At 40.6% G+C, this 19,926-nt stretch overlaps 1 protein-coding gene and 1 pseudogene across 1 annotated transcript in view; one reads left to right on the top strand and one right to left on the bottom strand.

Annotated features, from left to right (window-relative positions):
* KCNH5 (potassium voltage-gated channel subfamily H member 5) overlaps positions 1 to 19,926 on the bottom strand; it is an 875,857-nt gene that overhangs the window by 798,686 nt on the left and 57,245 nt on the right. The window lies entirely within an intron of this gene.
* On the top strand, positions 13,894 to 14,536 carry LOC144781462 (large ribosomal subunit protein eL15 pseudogene; annotated as a pseudogene).

Here is a 19,926-nt window from a genome sequence, read left to right as displayed (position 1 = left end):
TTTTATCTCCTGTTTCCCTTATTGGAATTTTGTTGTTTTGGTGTCATTTTGTCCATTAACTTATTTTCGATTTTAATACATTAGAGTGTGTGGGGAAAGTGGTTTATTACAAGGACTGGTTGTGAGACCTCATCGTGTAATACAGTCACAATTCTGTAACAGTTCCAGGTAAGTTAGTTTGTAAAACCTTAGCTCAGTTCTGAGTAACTGTGGTTCAGAACAGTTAGGTTATATCAAAGGAAAAAGTGGAAAGAATTTAGAATACCAAAACAGTTTAATAAGAAGAAAATGCAACACAATCAAAATCTGAAAGCAATTTATAAAAAATTGATCGTATTTTTAATTTTAAATCAACACCTCAACAACAAAAGTCCACCAAAGGGTTCAGGAGATTGAATTTTTCAAAGAGACAATAAATCATAGCCTCTCAGTAGAAGCAATAAATCTACAGCAATTACCAGCTTAGGGTTAGCCAGAACAAGTGAATTTAAAAATTGCTATGTGTGCACTCTTCAGGGAACCAACTCTGACAGGGAGTCCTTCACAGGGAACAGTCCAGTTCAGCAAAACAGTTACCTCACAGTTTAGGCAGTCCCTCATCCTGCTCCAGGTCCTTTGGACGAACTGCAATAGAAGTCAATGAAGCGGTTCTGATGCAAGGGATGCAGAATGCTGAAGATACTCAAGGATGCTGAGCCAATGAGGGGGGTCTTCCTGTGGCTACAGCTTGGTCTACTAACACAGAGGGGCATCTTTGGCCAAACGGCTCAATGTTCCATGAAGTCTGGATGAGGGCCAGCACAAAACCAGATGCCACCCACCTGCCGGTCTCCGGTTTCAGCAAAACCAGTGGTTCCCTTTAACAAGAAGTAACCTCTGTGTTGGGCGACTAAACTGCACTGTGATGACGCTCCTGGGTCCTGCAGACTCTGGAGCAACTTTTGAGGTGTGGAGTCTAGTCTCCCAGGCACACCTTGGCATCCAGCAGCAGTCAAGCTTCTTGGTGCTGGACTCTCAAAGGGCAAGGCTTCTCAGCTTTTATGGCCCCATGGTTGTAACAGGGAATCAGTCAACTGACTTTTGGAGTCACCTTCGCTGTTGCTTGGGGACGATATTGCCTCAAACCGGACACCACAGGCACAGTCCTTTCTTTGCTAGCCCAAGATACAAGAGGCACACTCCAGCCTTTGGTGAAGTCTTTCTTTGCTGGGTCCAGGGAACAGCAGTGAAGTCCTTTTTGGTCCTCTCTCTCTCTCGAGTCCAGACGTTTTCTATTGTCCGGGTGGCAGGGGTGCCACTTTTATGCCCACTACGAGCCAAGGGGAATGTGCGACTGTCAATGGGGTAACAGGTCCATTCCTGCCTGATGACAGCTTCTTGGGGAGTGTGGCATCTAGCTAGCCCAGATTGCATTATTTTACCCAATCCCCATATGGGAGAACCCTTCTCTTGGTGTGTGGCGCTCCTAGCCCAACCCAGAGGTGTTGCTAGCTGGGGGCTATGCTCCCTCTAAAAAAAACTGCTTCACAATGACTCCTCCTTCTCCGCCTGAGATGGCAGCCTGGCTGCTAAAATAAAAGAGCAGCCCCTTCTGTGTATGACTACCATTTGCCCTTCAAAGGTGGCTTCCCCTTTAAAGCTCGCCTTTAGGGCTCACACCTTGGCTTAGGGGCTCAGTAGGCCTGCCTTAGGGGTAACCTATAAATATTCAAAATGAAGGTTTGGGCTTTGGCATTGGTTTAAATGGCAAAGTCGAGTTAGCAGTTTAAAAACTACTCTGCCAGTTGGTAGTGGCAGGCTGAGAGTCTTGCTTGGCTGTGTCACACTTGTTGTGGCACAATAAGTGAAGTAGCCCAGAAAGGACATTTAACGTCTGCCAATTGGGGGTAAAGCAATAGAACATATAACTTTTAATGGTTGAAGCACTGGCACAAGTTCCTGTTTAACAAGACTCTGTGTACTCTCAGAGTCAAGATACCAACAGCATCAGTCCAAAAACTTGGGGGTGATCATGCAAAAAGAGACATTTCTTTACAGAGTGGGATTTTTGTTATGCTTTCAACTTTGTAACTGTTTGGTTCTAGATGCTTTACACGTTTTCATAAGTAAAGCCTGTCTGCTCTGACCCATTCCTACCACGGGTTGAGCTCAGGTTTAAATTGCTGAAACCTTTACTGGACCTAACATGAATAGTGACATTATTACCTATGGTGGTCGGCCATCCAATCCGAAAAAAACTACTTTTCACAATAGTCTTCCATGATTTTAGCATAGATGCGAAATACTGGACTTTCAAATATCAAAGTTCTTACGGCCAGATGTATCAAAGGGTTTTACCCATTCTGTGTCTATGGGAAAATATGTTCATACATATGGCCCTATGTCTCCAAATTACTGGGACAATATCATCAGGTCTTTTCTTTTTTAGCTTTAATTAGTTCACAATATAATAATTATTGTCAGCTAATTCTCTATCTAGCAATAACCCTATATGATCTCAGTAAGGATCTTTAAGCTATTGGGCATTGTAAAACAACTAGTAGCTTGGCTAAGGTGTAGATTTTACTTTTGCTGGAATTTGACTTTGACTGGGCCCATCAGTATTTCTTTCCTATGCCTTTTTTGTGGAGTACAGAGTGCTGCAAATTTCACGAAACACCTATTTCTTTGGATCATTCAGTTAGCTTACTTTTAAAAAGCAGTTCAACACCTTTTGGCATTTCCTCTTTTAATTTTAACACAACAGGATTTACAACGATCTTTCTTCAATTACATTACTTTGGATATACTAAAGAAAGAAACATGAACACATCTTAATGAAAATTGGTCTCCATACTAAATGCCTGCACTATCCCCAACAGCTCAGAGAACATCCTTCTCTGCGTGTTGCACTGTGGCAATGGCTAGAAATGAAAGCCTTTGCTTCTCTGCACTCATTTGAAGGTATTCAGTTTGCTTGTTACAATTCTGCCCAAGATTTGCACAGCAACTGTTTCAAGCATCATGCATTTAGTAGGGAGACCAATATTTATTAAGATGGGTTCATGTTTCTTTCTTTAGTGTATCCAAAGTAATGTAATTGAATCAGTCATTTTCGCTTTGTTCAGTTTTTGCAATGATTTTAGATATACACATTTACATTTTGTTCTTTTGGTCGCCCAGCCAATTCCACCTCAAGTGTTTACCACGTGATTAATGAAGTTAATGGGCCGGGCAGCTTCATACATCATAGTGAATGTCTCAATGCATTCTTAAAACAAAACCAGCTGGCTCCTGAACCTCTGATAAATTGTTTATGCTACTCTGCAGTTCCTGAGCTTTACAAAATTAGGCGAGGGCACTGATGAGCCAGCACAACCAAAAATTAGGGATCGTCAGCGGTATGTCACATTGCATTGACTCCTTACATTCTGCAAGATAGATTGTGAGAGTGATCTGACCAACATCAAATAGAAGCCCTAAGTTAACATTTTAGCATCAAGTTTGGAATTACTTCACCTAGAACAAATTAAATCATACACTAGTTTATTACAGGAAGGCTAGATCCATTTTTTAGTGAAAGCAAAAGTTACAGGAACGTTATAGTTACGAAATAGAATTTAAAAAAAACGTACAAACTAATTGAAAAAAACAAAGGTTAAAGGGAAGTTTTAGTTAGGCTCAGATTTCACTCGTACACAATCAGTGAAATTAAGCAGTTATAGTTACCTGAGCTAACTATAACTTATGCCCTTGCAATGCACTTCTTATGACCAAACACATTACATCACTCATGACATGGTCAGTGACATCACTGACGGCATCACTGATAACATCTCAAATGACATCACCGATGACATCAGCAATTATTTCTGAGTGGTTTCCAAAAGTTTATGAATATTAAACATATATACTAAGGTACCACAAAAGTTAAATTATTATAGTATAGTATAGTAAAGTATAGATTCACTCATTAGTGTATTAAACATAGATTATGTTAGAGTCTGTGTAACTGTGTATATCCATGTGTGAGTTTGTGTGTGACTGTATGTGTGAATTCATGGGGCTGTGAGGAGCTGTATGGGTGAGTAAGTAGCTATGTGAGTGAGTGGAATATGGATGAATAAGTGGGTATGCGAGAGACTGTATAGGTGAGTGAGTGGGTGTGTGAGTAGCTGTATGAGTGAGTGGCTGTGTGAGTGGCTGTATGGGTGAGTGAGTGACTGTGTGGGTGAATGAATGGGTGTGTAAGTGGTGTATGGATGAGTGAGTGGGTATGTGAAAGACTAAAAAAGTGGCTGTATGGGTGAGCAAGTACATGAGTGGTATAGGGGTGAGTGAGTGGGTATGTGAGTGACTATATGCGCAAGTTAGTTTGTGAGTGGCTGTATGGGTGAGTATGTACTTGCCTCAGTGACTGTTTAGGTGACTGAGTACATATGTTAGTAGCTGTATAAGTAAGTGAGCGGGTGTGTAAGTATCTATTTTGGTGAGTGAGTGGGTGCAGAGTGCATTTATGGGTGAATGAGTGGCTCTGTCAATGGCTAAACAGGAGAATAAGTGAGAGTATGAGTAGCTTTGTAGGTAAGTGAGTGATTGTGTGAGTGACTCTATGGGTGTATATGTGGTTGTGTGAGTAGTATGGGTAAGTGAGTGGTTGTGTAAGTGGCTGCATGAACAAATGAACGGGTGTGTGAGTGGCTCTATACAGGAGTGAGTGGGTGTGTGAGTAGTTATATGGGTCTGTGAATGGGTATGTGTGTAGGAAAGTGAGTGGGTGGGTATGTGAATGGTTCTGTGGATGATGTCATCAGTGATTTAATCAGTGATGTCATTTGAGATATAATCAGTAATGTCACCAGTGATGTTACTGACCATGTCATGAGTAATGTAATATGTGAGGTCCTAAGCAGTGCATTACAGTGGCATAAGTTATAGTTAGCTCAGGTAACAATAACTTCTGAATTTCACTGGCTTTTTGTGCTAATGAAATCTGAGGCTAACTATACCATACCTGTAACGTTTGTTTTTGTCTGTGAATTCTGAAAGCTTTTAAATTCTATTTCCTAACTACAACATCCCTGTAAACTTCGGTTATTCAGTTAATTTAAAAGGGTTTTTCATTTCTATTTCTTAACTATAACATCCCTAAACCTTTGTTGTCTTCAGTGAATTTCTGTGGTTTATTTAACTCAATTTCCTAGCAATAGGATGCCTGTAACTTTAGTTTTTTCAGTGAATTTCTAAAGTTTTTTTCATTCTATTTCTAATTTTTGACATCCCTATATCATTTTTAAGTGTTTTAAATATCTAAGATAGAAGTGATGGATTTAATTTCAAAGAGAAAGGCCGAAGGGTGTTCCTCAACAACTTGAAACACTGCATCCAGTTTTATGTGTAGTTATCACCTACACACAATAAACACAAAGGTTGTTCTCAGAGCCACTCTGTTTCCCAAACACTGTTTAATTTTCTATTAAAATCTCTTATTTTAAGAATTTGTTTTCAAATTTGTGAATTCACAAAACAAAAGCAGACATTCAATAGAAACCATCACATCTAAAATTCACAACTATCTACTCTGTGTATCTGACTGGGTGTGTGTACAGTGTTTGTGACTGAGTGCATGAGTTTGAGAAGATCTGTGAGTGTCTGTGTGGGTTTGTGAGAGGGTATGTAAGTGTCTGAGTGGGTCTGTGAGTGGGTGCATAAGTCCCTGAGTGGGCCTGTCAGTCGCTGATTGAGTTTTTGAGTGGGTCTGAGTGGGTGCATGGGTCTCTGCGTGGGTCTGTCAAGGGATGTGTGAATGTTTTAGTGGGTTTGTGATTGGGTTCATTAGTCTCTGAATTAAGTATGAGAATGGGTACATAAGATTCTAAGTGGGTCTGTGAGTAGGTGCATGAGTCTCTGATTAAGTCTGAGAGTGGGTGCATAGGATTCTAAGTGGGTCTGTGAGTGGGTGCATGAGTCTCTGAGTGGGTCTGAGTGGGCACATGAGTCTCAGAGTAGGTGTGTGAGTGGGCACATGTGTCTCTGAGTGGGTCTGTGTGTGGCTGCATGAGTCTCTGAGTGGGTCGTGAGTGGGCATGTGAGTGGGCAGGTGGGTTTGTGAGTGGGGGCATGAATCTCTGAGCGGGTTTGTGAGTGGGTGTGTGAGTGTCTAAGTGAGTCTGTGAGTGTGTGCATGAGTATCTGAGTGGGTCTGTGCGTGGGCATGTGAGTATGAAAGTGGGTTTGAGAGTGGGGCATGAATCTCTGAGTGGGTTTGTGAGTGGGTGTGTGAGTCTGTGTGGGTGCATGAGTAGGTCTGTGACTGGGTCTTTTAGTAAGTATGTGAGTCTCTGAGTAGGTCTGTGAGTGTATGTGTGAGTCTCTTAGAGGGTCTGTGAGTAGGTGCATGAGTTTCTCAGTGTGTCTGTGAGTGGGTGCATACGTCTCTTAGTAGGTCAGTGAGTGGGTGCATGGGTTTCTGAGAGGGTATGTGTGTGTGTCCATGAGTGTCTGGGAGGGTCTGTGAGTGGGTATGTGAGTGACTGAGTAGGTCTGCAAGTGGGTGAGTCAGTGTTTGTGTCGGTCTGTGAGTGGGTATGCTAGTGTCTGTGTGAGCCTGTGAGTGGGTGTGTGAGTTTTTGAGTGGGCCTGTGATTGTGAGTAGGAGTTTCTGAGTGGGTTTGTAAGTGTGTGTGCAAGTCTCTGTGTAGATGTGTGAGTAAGTGTAAGAGTGTGTGGGTCTGTGAATGAGTGCATTAGTGAGTGTGAGTGTTTCTGAATGAGTGAGTGAATGAACTTTTTTATTTTCTGCAATATTTGTGAGTATGTTGCAACTGTACATGGGAGTGCTGTGCTGAGTGTACGTGATGAATTTGCGAATATCGGATGTAGAAAAAAAAGGTTTTCTGATGCGTTATACACATAAAGGGTCCAACAAACACTCTGACCCCTTCTATCTTTCTCAGTCTTCTTTTTCAGCCCTGGAGACTATGTCCAGTTACACAAAATGGCAGCCACAAGGGTCTACACAGGTTGTGGCCAGTCAATCATGCCATTCCTGTTGGTGCACGTATGACCTACATGTTAAGTATTCGCAACCATAGATATACAAATTTGGATTTTCTTTAATATCTCAAAAACTACTGAACGGATATACACCAAATCAGAACAACAGCTCTTTCTGAAAAAAAGAGCTATCTTTCTGCCAAATTTGGTATAATTCATCCAGTAGTTCGGGCTGTAAGTGTGTTAAAAAAACATGAGAATTAGCGTTGAAAATGCACTTTTATTGGCTACCCTTTTTCTCTGCACCCACTTATAGAATTACCTTGAAACTTTTCAGGCACGAGACCCAACTTGAGACTTTTTATGGAAAATGTTGTGAAGATTTGTCAAATGGCACTAAAGTTATAGGAAGTCAGTTCAGTTTGAAAGCTGTTATTCGGTTAAGTAAATTAACCATATAAGCAAAAGAATCATAAATCGGTCTTCACAATAATAGAATTACAGAAGCAACGAGTTAATAGACAATATATTCATAACATTCATAGACATATAAAATCCTGGTACAATAAGTGCAAGTACATGATTCATATAAAGACCCTGGCAATTTAAGTAAACATATAGAAAGTCAAAAAACGCTTTTCCACCGGAAACTAAGACCTATGTTCAATAACAACATAATGTTTTAAACTCTAAAAACCACAGAAATTCACCAGTTATATTTACAGTTATCTACAGTAACTTGTGCCCTAAGATAACTATAACTCGTGCCTCTTCTATGCACAGTTTTCTCAACGATAAGTTAATTACAAATGTTATATTATAAATGATGTCTTAGAAGATGTCATGATTGATGAAATATGTGGGGTAAATAGCAGTGCATGGTGAGAGTGCGAGTATAGTTAACTTAGAGTTTAAAATGTTACATTGTTACTGAACATTTCACCTAGCGATAAAGTTATTTTAATGTTTGTTTTTTTGGTGAATTTCCAGGTTTTTTAACGTAAGTAATAATGCATAATGAATTACTATACATAAATTCAACCACTTGGTGCAACTAACTCCATGCTGCGTCTAGCCTTTGGCAATGTGTGGTGGGGGTTGGCTGCAGTCCCGGGCCTACAGGCAGGCCCTCTAGTCATCTTTTTTTTCTAAAGCACTAACCATACATTCTAAGACAAAATGAAGCCCCTCATTTTTGTCTTCTTAAATAAATGTTTTACATTTTACCAGTTTAATTAAATCAAGATGGCTAAAGGTGTGCCATACGTTTGTCATAAGAACAACTGTTAGCGCTCCAGTTGTTCTTTAGAACACTCTGGGAGGTTGCAGTACAAGACAAGGGAATCAACTGACAGGATGCTCCTGTTGAGGTGTTGGATCTAGCCCTGATCTCTTGACTGGGTGAGAGTACTCTGCTTAATTCAGAGACTCTGTCCATCACCACCCCTTGTTGTAAATAATCCTGTTGAGGTACAACATGAAGATATTTGAGATCTCACTTAAAATGTATCCACATTTTTCTTTCTAAAGCACTAACCATAATTTATATGACAAAATAAAGCCCCTCATTGTGTTTCTTTCTAAATTCAATGTGTTCATTTTTAGCAGTTTGATTCAATCAAGATGGCTTCATGTGTACCATACTTTTGCCATAACTAAGACTGTTAGCGCTCTAATTGTTCTTTAGAACCCTCTGGGAGGCTATAGTAGAACACACAGGAATCAATAGACAGGCTTCTCCTGTTGCAATGCATGTTTGACTGAGAATATCAGAAATAATTTTCATATGGGTGAGAAACATAGTGTGAATTTACACAAAATATGCTCTCCTTTTAGCTTCTGGAGCACCTTCTATGACCTCTATGGAAAAACCATGATAACTGTTTTCTCTAAAACACGTTTGATGAACTCCCATCAGAAGGCATTTACACAGTGGAAAATCTCCTTAGGGCACACCACAATTCCTAAAATTAGTATGGTAACATCAACAAATATATTTTCACTAAAAAAAACAAAGGTCACAGGTACTTTATAGATAGATTCAGATTTTACACACCTAGAACCATAGAAAATCAGCAGTTATAGTTATAGGTATCTCAAGAAACTATGACTCATGCCCTAAGATAACTATAACTCCCTCACCATGCACCCCACATATTACATCCATCATGAAACCTCTTATGACATCATTGATAATATCACTGCAACATTTACAGTAAAATTATTGAGGAGAATACTGTGCATATAAATATTCAATTAAAAAAACAAAGGTTATAAGGACGTTATAGTTAGAAAATATATATTTTTTTAAACCTATTAATTCACTGAACAAACCAAAGGTTGCAGGGACGTTATTTTTAGGCTGACATTTCATACGTACAAAACCAGTTAGAAAATAAATAATAAATTTATTTACGGACTTTATTATTGTCAAATTGTGGTGCAGAGCCAATCCGATGGTGCTTTGTCTTGTATCCCCTTCAGTGGGGAGGTGTTCAGGGACTGTGAGTAAATTTGGCTTTCAGCACACAAAATTGCCTTCAGTTTATATTGTATGGGTGATTGATGGTATGGGTGCTGCACTTCGTATATATGGCCCATTGTCCATTATCTGTTTGTTTAATGATATGGCACTATGCAACAAGTGAGTTACTTCTCTCTTAAATGGTGACATGTATAAACAGTGAAGAGAGACAGTGGGTGAGATGACTTTGACACAAATTTGTTTTTTGTGCACTGTAGTGACATTTGTATATTGAGATTCAGTGAAAATACACAAATGTACAAAAGATTGTTCTTAAAATTGCTGGTTTGTAACCTTCTGCTTTCTTATGCAGAAAATACACAAATGGCAAAGGTTTGTTCTTAAAATTGCTGGTTTGTAACCTTCTGCTTTCTTATGCAGTTCACAAAAAACAAATCTTCACTGATAATTCATTTCTTCCTTCTTTTGCTTTTTTGCGTACTACAATGTCCCTGTGCATATTTGTCCCATTATACTGTTCACTTAAATTCTCCAGCCTCATAAACATTCAAACACGTGAGGATCCATGCAATGCCTCGAAGGAGTAAATTCTGTGTAGGGCACAATATCACACCTATTCTAAATACTTTAAAAGCCTTCAAAACTTTATTCCGTATTGTATATTGTTGTTTCAATTACACTTTTTACTTGGTGCCAAATTCGTATATATATATATATATATTCACTGAAAAAACATAGGTTTCAGCCACGTTCTAGTTAGGAATTAGCATTTAAAAAACCTTAGAAATTCACTGAAAAAACCATGGGTTTCACACATGTTATAGTTAGATGGACATTTCACTCATACAAAACCATTGAAATTCCCCCATTATAGTTAGTTCAGCTAACTATAACTCGCGCGCCGGCAATCCACTGCTGATGACATCACATATTACATCACTCATGACATGGCCAGTGACATATATATATATATATATATATATATATATTTTCAATATATGAAAATTAATTTCTATATTTTTTTAGCATTTTTTTGTGGTAAACGTAGGGTACGTGTACCGTCCTTGCACACTGCTGCGCAACTGTAATCGTACTGTACGCGTATCCACGCATACGTCACAGATACTTTAAAGCACTCCATTCCCTAAAGCCTGCCTCACTACATGAGTACATACTTACTGAGTGAATGATTACATTAATATAAGTAAAGACACTGAGTGAATTCTTAATTGGTTCACTTTTACTTTACTGAATGAATTACAAAAAAAGGGAAGTTAATAGAAAAATAAGTCGAAAAAAGGGGAATGAATGTTAATACTCGTATTAAAAAAAAGTAACCTATAGAAATGCTTTAATAAGAAAAACGAGTTTAAATAAAGCATTTTAGAAATTATATGAAAGTTAAAAAGTATGGAAAGAAGCACGTTTACATAAACACGTGACACACTAAAACAATGGAAATGAGAACACCTGTCAACATTTTTTCAGTCAAATCAGCTTTATTCGATTAATTAAAATCATAAAAGCAATCACATAACATTTTACATAAAAACAGACAATTCATATATAAAAAGAGTCAGTTCAACTTCATAAATGTGCTATTAAAAATTATTACAATATTAAAAAGACACCTCATACAAATGGATAAAAAGTTAGTTAAAATGAGATCACACCTTGAAATTGTCCATCAGCCGACCTTTTTGCCTTGTTACGCATAGCAGCAACCAGAAAGCTTGCAACCCCAAATATCACCTTAACACTACCCAGCAGTTGTAAATACAGTAGTGCGGGACGCACTTGTGTGAAACCCGCCTCTCTCAGTAATGGGAGCAAAAACTGTTTTCTGATGTTAGAAAAATGGTCACAAAACATAATAAAATGCATTAGTGATTGATCAGAAAAATTGTCACAGCTGCAGGGAATAGACTGGTCGGGTTTTCCCCATATTGGATAGTTGCCCAGAGAGAACTGTATAATATTAAATCTGAATCTAACCAGCAAGTGTCGATGGAACGGGATGGTAACAATCCGTAGGTAGGGTTCAATAGCTGGAGTGGTCAAGAGCATATAATTTGCTCTGATGTTGGGTTTTAGAACCTCCACAGCTTCCCGTTCTTGCTTGGATAGTCCCAGAAAGCTCTCCTTAATCCAGTTTACATCCCCCTTATGTATCAGATTTGGTGAAGTGTATAGATCCGGCCGACCCAATCTACATAGAGTGTTCTTAATGTATACTAACCAGGGGATTTTATTTACTCTGTATTGAGCCATGCAATCATTAAGGATGGTGTGATTAAGAGTGATTTCAACATTCAACCATGTTTTAGCCCAGCAAATTAATGGGGCTAATTGTATCTTGTCGGAGATGTAACCAAGTCCTAGCTCTGAGTGTATTGAGAATACTGGGGTTGATTGGGGGACTGCTAAAAGAGATCTTAAAAATGTATTCTCTATGGTCTGCAATTTATTTTGTGGTAAAATGCCCCATAATGATGCACCAAATAATGCTATTGAAAGGCATTTAGATTTATAGACTGTTAAAAGAGCCTCAGTGGGACGGGACCCCAGTCGTTTGGCAAAGCTCATTAGGGCTGAGGAGGATCTAGTAACAGCTATACCTTTTGCTTGAAGTTGGGGGGCCAAGGTACCCTTTTCGTCAAAAATTACACCCAGGTATGAAAATACCGGGACCCTGGATACCTCCTCTCCTTTACAGATAAAGCATTTTATTTTAGCAGCCTTTGGTCATTTGCCCGCCACCATGACATGAGATTTTTTTTTGTTTACCTGAAGGTCAAGGGTGCATAAACTCCCCGAAAGCGTCAAGGAGTCTCTGCAACCCCAAGCCTGTGCGGGCTAAAAGCACCGAGTCATCCGCGTTAAGAAGGGCTGGTACCGCGTAGTTCCCAGCTCGCGGTATGTCTGGTGTGACCCCTTCCAGAGATTTTTCTAGAAAATGTATGTATAATGTGAACAGAAGGGGTGCAAGGATGCACCCCTGTCTGACACCACGTTTAGATCTAAAAGACTTAGTACATCCCCCTTCCTTAGTTACTCTAATGGCAGTTGAAAGTCCTTGGTGAAGTGCAGCTATGAAATTCACCAATGGCGGATCTATCCCTAGATTAAGCAGAATGGACCACAGCTTGGCATGATTGACGAGGTCAAAGGCCGATGTCAGGTCCATAAAGGCCAAGTATAGCATTCCTTCCTTAGCTTGGGTATATTTGCCAATTAGCATATAAAGGTTTAGGCACTGATCAAGTGTACCTCGCTTGGCCCTAAACCCATATTGTAGTTCAGAGAGGACCCCTTCTCCTTCAGGCAGTCGCCACGTCTCTGTAGAATGACTCTGCCCAAGATCTTAACGGCAGAGTCAATCAGTGAGATCGGCCTGTAGCAGGCAGGGTCACTCCTTGGGCCTTTTTTGTATATGGGTATTATAGTGGAGGTAGCCCATGATAAAGGGAACCCTGCTGTCAATGTAGAGTTAAAGACATTTTTTAATATTGAGGCACAGAACTTAGGCAAAGACCTATATAAATCCGCAGGCATGCAGTCTGGGCCAGGTGCCTTATTTTTTGTCATCTCCTCTATGACCTTTAGGACCTCCACCTCATTAAAACATAATGGAGTAACTGGGTGCGTGGGTGCAAAACCCAGCTCTTCCATAACACCTGACAACTGAAAAACATTACTTAAAAGTGGGCGGAGCAATAAATTGATCACATAGACTGTTAAGTAACCAAAAAGTATATAAACGACAGCCGTGGTATAATTAGTTTCATTTCAGAGAATCAATATGGGCGAAGAAACTACGAGCAAAATAATGATTCGGACTGCAGAAGCATCTAGACAATATCTTTCATTTCCTCAGAGGGAACATATTGTTAATGTATATATAAAAATACATTAAACATTATGTCCCCTCTAGAGAAGTTGAATGAATTTCGACGGAAGAAGGAAAGAATATCAAAGAGAGGTCAATTATCTTAATGGGTATATGTTTTATATTTTAGGAAAGAAAGCAAAAATATTTAAATGATTATAGAATATGAGATGATTACGTTCAAATAGAATATAATAACGAGTTCAGTAAAAAACCATTACAAGAAATATAGGTTATTTAAGGAATTACTACGTGCAAAGTAATGATTAGAAGCAATGTCATAATCTTCAATGTATCTTTCATTTTGACAGAGGGATCATATTGTTAATGTATATTTTAATTTATATTAAATTTTATGATCCTTCAACTGAAGTTGGATGACTTACAACCGAGAATTGTTTTTTTTTAGTATGCAAGTATTTCTTAATGATTGAAAAATATATTTAAATAAGCTTTCGATAAAATACTTAGCAATAAAGGAGAATACTGTTTAACTTCTGGAGTGAAAATGGGCTAAAAGTATTTATATTGAGTAGTGCTTTCCGGCTGGTGAGCCTCAGAATAATCCAGGATGGGTGCCTACAAATATATGCAGGAGCTATGGAGGAAGAAGCAGTCGGACGTCATGCGGTTCCTCCTGCGTGTTCGGTGCTGGCAGTATCGCCAGCTGTCTGCTCTCGACCGGGCACCCCGTCCCACCCGCCCTGACAAGGCTCGCAGGGCTGGCTACAAGGCCAAACAAGGTTATGTGATCTATCGTGTCCGTGTTCGCCGTGGTGGTCGTAAACGTCCTGTCCCCAAAGGTGCTACCTATGGCAAACCTGTGCACCATGGTGTTAACCAGATCAAGTTTGCCCGCAGTCTTCAGTCTGTTGCTGAGGAGCGTGCTGGTCGCCATTGTGGAGGTCTCAGAGTGCTGAGCTCATACTGGGTCGGAGAAGACTCCACCTACAAGTTCTTCGAAGTGGTTCTGATTGATACCTTCCACAAAGCCATCAGACGCAACCCAGAGATCCAATGGATCACCAAAGCAGTCCACAGGCACAGGGAGATGCGTGGGCTAACTTCAGCTGGCAAGAAGAGCCGTGGCTTGGGCAAGGGACACAAGTTCCACCTTACCATTGGAGGCTCACGTCGTGCTGCCTCGAGGAGACGCAACACCCTTCAGCTCCATCATTACCGTTAAACCCTATTGAGTAGTGCTTTTAGTAATTTTCACTCGTGAAGAACAAGAAGATTATCTTCGCAAGCACTTTTTTTAAACAAAATAATATAATTGTGTGTTCAAATGTTAATGTGAATATTATTTCTTTCAATTTTTAAAAATGATTGTAAAATGTAATATTGACATGAAATGTACATAAAAAAAAGATGAAGTAGTGAGGCAGTGTTTGTCGTAGCACTTCTATTCTACTTTTTCTGAAAGTAAAAAAGCCCAAACATTTAAAAAAAGATGATGGGGCAACACTTATATAATGTAAACTTAAGAAATGAGTGCTTATGATAAATTTAAAAAAATGTGGTCCAACGCGTGATACCAATGAATGAAAAAAAAAATTGCATTTCACCCATATGATGAATATAAAAGACTCAATAAAAATATTTTTAATACTTGTGCATACTTTTAAGTACCTTTACAGTCAACAAACTCGTAAGCAGAGTACACAGTTTAAGTTAAAAACACCCTACCACAACTAGTTTTTGAAACGCATTGTAAAATAAAGTGCGTCACAAAATGGGCAACATACATGGTGAGTGTATCGTAACGTCACATAGAAAAAAAAGCCGATCAAAATCAGGATCAGGAAGGTAGATGTAACCACACAACAGTCAATCAAATGTTTTTCAAAATCTGCTCAAGGAAAGGGATTGGTCGCTAATACGTCTTCTTACAATGCTTCAGTACCAATCAAAAAGAGGTGTTGAAAGTTTCTGTTTTTAACATACGAGCAAATCAGATAACCTTGCAAGTACACTCAGCGAGAGGCAATTATTAAAGATGACTTGCTTTCGCAAGACTCTGAAAGACTTCTTCCAGAATAAGTACGCACTTCACTGCCAGACCCCATTTAATGATTATCCATGCTCTCAAGCCTAAACCGTTACCAATCATCTCTCATCACGTTCTCTTCTTTTTTAGTGTATTGTGTGAGGCAGACTGCATGACCCTATGCCTAGAGCCCTCGAAGGCCCTGGAGACTGCCAGGCCCCAGGGCCAGCTCCTGCAGTGTCCCGGAGCCATGCGGCCCCCTCCCAACATTTAAAAGCCCCGGTGGTGGTGGAAAATGAATCGAGGCTGAATACGTTAGTACAGCCCACTCCGCTTACGCTACCAGGAAAACACAACAACACTACATGGGCCATATTTCGATTGTACTGATTTCCTAGTTCCAGGTCCAATTGTCAGATCGGCACACACACGCCCTCATGGCTGGTATACACCCACACCACACCCATCCAGCACATCCGTCACTACACACATGACCCTACCTATAAAAAAGACGGGGCGCACGTGCTGTACGCCATTTCAGAGTTGCTCCCATCGCAAGCGCTGTGATGGCCCATCCTGGTGGTTCACACGCTTCATTTAGGCCCAAACTACTGAACAAGGGGGCCCACTACCACATGCATGGCCTCTTTGGTCACTGAGTTAGTGGTACCCGAAGCACTGAGCGGGTGAAGAACCTGCGATGATGATGGGAGCACGAGTATGTCGTTAGCCATAGAGATATCAAGACTCTGCACCATATATGAGACTTCTTTGTGGCAGATCGGGACTACATGATGCAGAAGGTGTCCTGTCCACGAAAAGGTGAGCAGTGAGGCCTGGGTACACATCGGAGGGAGTCGAAGGGCTGTAGCAGACTGGATACAAAAAAGTGACGCAGTGATTTAGAAAAACGCAGTCCTATATAGTGTATTAAATTACATGTATATATTTTTTCCCAATAGCAGGAAAGTTTTTATAATCGCTCAAACGTCTGGAATATAAACTATACAAAAAGTTATTTTAAATGTGAGAAGGAACGTGTGTGAAAGGGCGATGTTATTCAACTCCACATTAAGATAGTAACAATTACCAATCATAACATCTTTCTTTTACTATCTTTTAGATATAGAGCTTCAGGGAGCATTATATCCCAGCACGTAGTTAAAAGCACACTGGTGACAGAAATTTGAGCTGCGAATATTGTTTGCAGTCACTCTCTCACTTCCCCTCTCCTTTGATAAAAAAATTACACACAATGTTAACTTCCTTTTTATCTTACAGGTTGTGTTTCAAAAATGGGCGTCCCCCCAACACCTCTAAAACTCAATGTTCGAGGATTCTGCAATGATGCGTGGCCATCGTAACAACTTCTGAGAAAGCTGCTTCGACACAAAGTGCACCCTCTTTGAATCAGACCAATGGCACAAGGTGAGCAAAGAAGCTTATTTCTGAAACAGCGACAAGTCATCAGTGAAAGGAGAAAGTGGGACTATACTATTACTAACTCTTTATACTATCTTTCAGATCACTTAACTGGAGGGTGCACTATGAACCAGCACGTGCTTGGACACACAACGGAGGCAAAAGGTGAGCTACGAGTATTTCCTCCAGTATTAACTGCTCCATCTATAACTTTCTCTCTCCCTCGTTTTAATGTCGTTTTTTCTCTCTTTCTCTTTCTCACTCTCTCTCACATCGTTTCTCTATTTCTTTTAAGGTTATGGACGCTGCTGTCCACTCTGCCGTGTAAAACCTTAGCTGAGTACAAGTTGTGAACTCTTTTGGCCACAGTGAAGCCTGCTTCGACACGTAGTGCACCCTCTTTGAATCACGCCAATGGCACTAGGTGAGAAAAGAAGCTTGTTTCTGAAACAACAAGTTATCTGTGAAAGGAGAGAGTGGGTAGTGTGCAGCACCTTCACTGCATAGAAATATACAATTACTTCCAAGCACTGAGAATAGATAGGTTACAACATTCTGAGGAACAGATCTACAAGCTTCTTGTGCCACTTTTGTGTTAATTGTAACATGGGAAAAGTCATGGGAAATCTGCCTCTAACTTCCAAACAAAAAGACTCACCTACGGACTCTGCGAGTCAATGGGGTGCAACAGTGTAGATACGCAATATTGAGAACTCACTGCTATGCAGTGGGAGTGCATGGGATATACTAATTTGGAAGAAAAACAGCGCACAGACACCTCCTTACAGTGGAACTTGTTGTAATATAGTATCCTGAGTGTACAAAAAAAAGCAAAAATATACGTGTGCAGTTGTATGGACTATGTTATTACTAACTCTTTATACTATCTTTCGGATCACTAAACTGGAGGGTGCACTATGAAGCAGCACATCCATGGACACACAACAGAGGCAAAAGGTAAGCTATGAGTATTTTCTCCAGTATTAACTGCTCCATCTATAACTTTCTCTTTCTCACGTTTTAATGTCGTTTTTTTCTCTTTCTCTTTCTCACTCTCTTTCACATCATTTCTCTTTCTCTTTTAAAATAATGGACGTTGCTGTCCACTCTGCCGTGTAGGACCATAGCTAAATTCAAGTGGTGAATTCGGCTGGTCACAGTGTTTACACAAGGTAAGCAGAGCAGCCTAGATATACAATGCCTCCAATTAAATGCATTAGAAATAAGAGCTTATTTACAAACCCCTTGCGCCACTTTTGCGTCACTTTCAACATGGGAAAAGTAACACAAAACTGTTTGAAGAGTCTTGTAAATAAGCCCTAAAGAATACTGCCCTTCATAATGACTTAATCTCTCACCTAATTCTGTATTATCTCTGAATCATTTTAAAGACCTGTTGATCTGCAATGTAAACCTGACGCAGTGGGCACTTCCATACAGACACCGCTTGAACGAGGGCCTGTAACACAAGTGAAATGTACCAGACACACTGCACATGTAAAAATAAGGAAATATCGTCAAGTGTTAACTTGACTTGTAATGTTTGACCTCATTTAGTCACATCGATCTAATTTTAAACACTAATTTTCTTTTTTGTTTTGCAGATTACCTACCCTACGTCTATTGGAGTCCACATCACATTTTGTTTATTATATTGTTTTATTAAATTTATCTTTCTAGTACTTTATTGTATTGTTACCTTTAAGTTACGTTTCCAGTTATTTATTGTTGTATTAATAAAAGTTAATTGAAAAAAAAAGTATATACGTCTTTTTTTCTGGGGGGGGTAGCGATCCCCAATAGAAATTATATGTATAATTCTGAGACTAACTATTTACCAGATCTGTACCAGAGTCTATAGCTACGACTAACGCTTCCAATTAGAAAAGTTTTAAAACGCCACAACAGTAACTTTTTACAATTACCAACTTAGGGCCCGATTAGGATTGCGGTGAATCTGCATCCTCCAGGCCAGCGGAAGCCACCGCCGGCCCGGAGGATGTGGATTCACCGCTGCGGTGAGAGAAAAGACCCCCCGCCAGATTAGGATGGCAGGGGGGTCATCTGCGGACGGGGAGACCATGGCGGAAAAGCTCTAATATGGTGGCGGTGTCTAGCAGACACAACCAGCCATATTACGATGCATGGAGAAACATGCTTCTCCACTGTGGGTTTTCGGCCGTGGAAAAGCATGTGGTCTTTGGTATTTGGGGGCCCGTTGCGGGCCCCCAGGGTGTCGGGGGGTGGGGGTGCACATGGGGGGACCTATGGTACCCCACTGCATTTATCAGGGTGGCGGTCACATCCTAATTGCACTGGAGGGACCGCCGCTGCCCCTGCGGACGGTCCCCCCACCTCGGGGTGGTGGACAGACGGAGGTTCGTCCGCCATCCTAATAGGCCCCATAGTGTGGTGAACTTCTAACCTCTGTACTCACGTAAGTGTTTCATAAACTGTTACTATGGTAACAGGCAGAAAGCCGTTTGGGGGTAGATTTGAAAGGTACTAGCTGTACAAAAACCGTTATATTTACCCTGAATCCTCTACAAGACTGAAAGGAAAGCAAAGTAAAACAAAACACTGTGTACCAGAGTTACAAACCCCTTGTGCCACTTTCTCGTCCAAGGCCCCCCCTACAAAATTAAAAGTGTGTGGGCCTCAATGATGCCCCTCAAACCCCGGGAACAACCACCCCCCGGAGATTTTGGTATTGTGTGACGTGGACTGGAGACCGCCACGCCTAGAGCCGGATCCTCCAGTGTCCTGGGGTGCCTACCCCCGGGACACTGCTGTTTGCTATGAGAAGGCGGAAGTCTTCCGGACGCTAATTAGCACTAAAGCGGGCTTCGGATTTTTCTTCACACGATGTGCGTATCCTACGCCCATCCCACAATTTAAAAAAAAATTAAAAATTTGCTTGGCCTTGGGCGTCCTTGTGGGACCCCCTGAGCAGGCCTAGGGCGTCAGGGTGTACCTACGCTGCCCCCTTTGCGTCTTTTGCGCACTTGTTTTTCAGTTTTCTTGTGCCTCGGTTCTACCGAGACACAAGATGGCTGCCAACACTTCCTGGTTAGGAGTGTTGACAGACAGTTGACAGCCAATTAGCATGCAGCTCGTGCTCGTAAGGGTACGCGTATAATCCTCGGATGGTACTTCGCCCATAGA

This window comes from Lissotriton helveticus, chromosome 9 (assembly GCF_964261635.1).
Source record: "Lissotriton helveticus chromosome 9, aLisHel1.1, whole genome shotgun sequence".
Taxonomy (NCBI): domain Eukaryota; kingdom Metazoa; phylum Chordata; class Amphibia; order Caudata; family Salamandridae; genus Lissotriton; species Lissotriton helveticus.
Note: the sequence above shows the minus strand (reverse complement) of the source record. Positions and strands in the feature narration are given on the sequence as shown.